The 830-nt window shown below is 34.5% G+C and overlaps 1 pseudogene; it reads left to right on the top strand.

Annotated features, from left to right (window-relative positions):
• Nucleotides 1–346: 346 nt before the first annotated feature.
• Nucleotides 347–451, top strand: LOC118985070 (uncharacterized; annotated as a pseudogene).
• The last annotated feature ends 379 nt before the right edge of the window (nt 452–830 follow it).

The raw sequence follows: 830 nt of genomic DNA, 5'->3' as shown, positions 1-830 counted from the left end.
TTGGAAATGCTCTGTAAGTTAAAAAGCAAAACAAACAAACTATATAAATGTAAGGGGTATCACCATTTATTCAAGTGGAAAATATTCTCCCCAAGGAGAATAGCTTACACTTTTGTGGATTGAAAACATTTTATTTATTATCAACACTGTTGATCATTCTTTGGTTTTGTGAAATTGTTTCAGAACTTTTCCTTTATTAGTTATCAACTGAATGATCTTTTATAAAGGAAAGAAATCTTCTGTATCATAGGAATGCGGTGGGAATAACTTCTCCACCAAAGAGTTAGTTCAATGGGGTATCTATGGTAACTAAAATTTTTCATTTGATTCAGATATTGACCTTTTGATTGCTTCTCGGCCTTTTGGCTAAGATCAAGTGTAGTATCTGTTCTTATCAGATATTGAACTTTTGGTGAAATTTCATTTGTTTCCTATTTGCATTTTACCCTCATAACAAGTTTTGTAAAGTATGTTGAGGTTCTCACCTGGGAAGATACAAATATCATCACACATGGCCACTTATTCTCTGATACACTTTAGTGATAGAGTTCTAGAATTTTTTTGGTCCCAAGCTCTCTTTTTAAAATTTTATTTTTAAATTACAGTTGGCATTCAATATTATTTTGTGTTAGTTTTAGGTGTATAGCATACTGATTAGACAATCGTATAGTTTACAAAGTGGCCACCCCCAATATTTCTAGCACCCACAAATATTTCCTATGCAGTACTTTTACACCCCTGTGACTGTTTTGTAACTACTAATTTGTACTTCTAATCACATCACCTTTTACACCCCCCTCTCCAGTGCCCTCCCCCCACCCCCCCCGCCC

This window comes from Sturnira hondurensis, unplaced genomic scaffold (genome assembly GCF_014824575.4).
Source record: "Sturnira hondurensis isolate 20B ecotype Veracruz unplaced genomic scaffold, ASM1482457v3 Scaffold0004068, whole genome shotgun sequence".
Classification (NCBI taxonomy): domain Eukaryota; kingdom Metazoa; phylum Chordata; class Mammalia; order Chiroptera; family Phyllostomidae; genus Sturnira; species Sturnira hondurensis.
The sequence above is the reverse complement of the archived record's forward strand: the minus strand, read 5'-3'. Positions and strand labels throughout refer to the sequence as shown.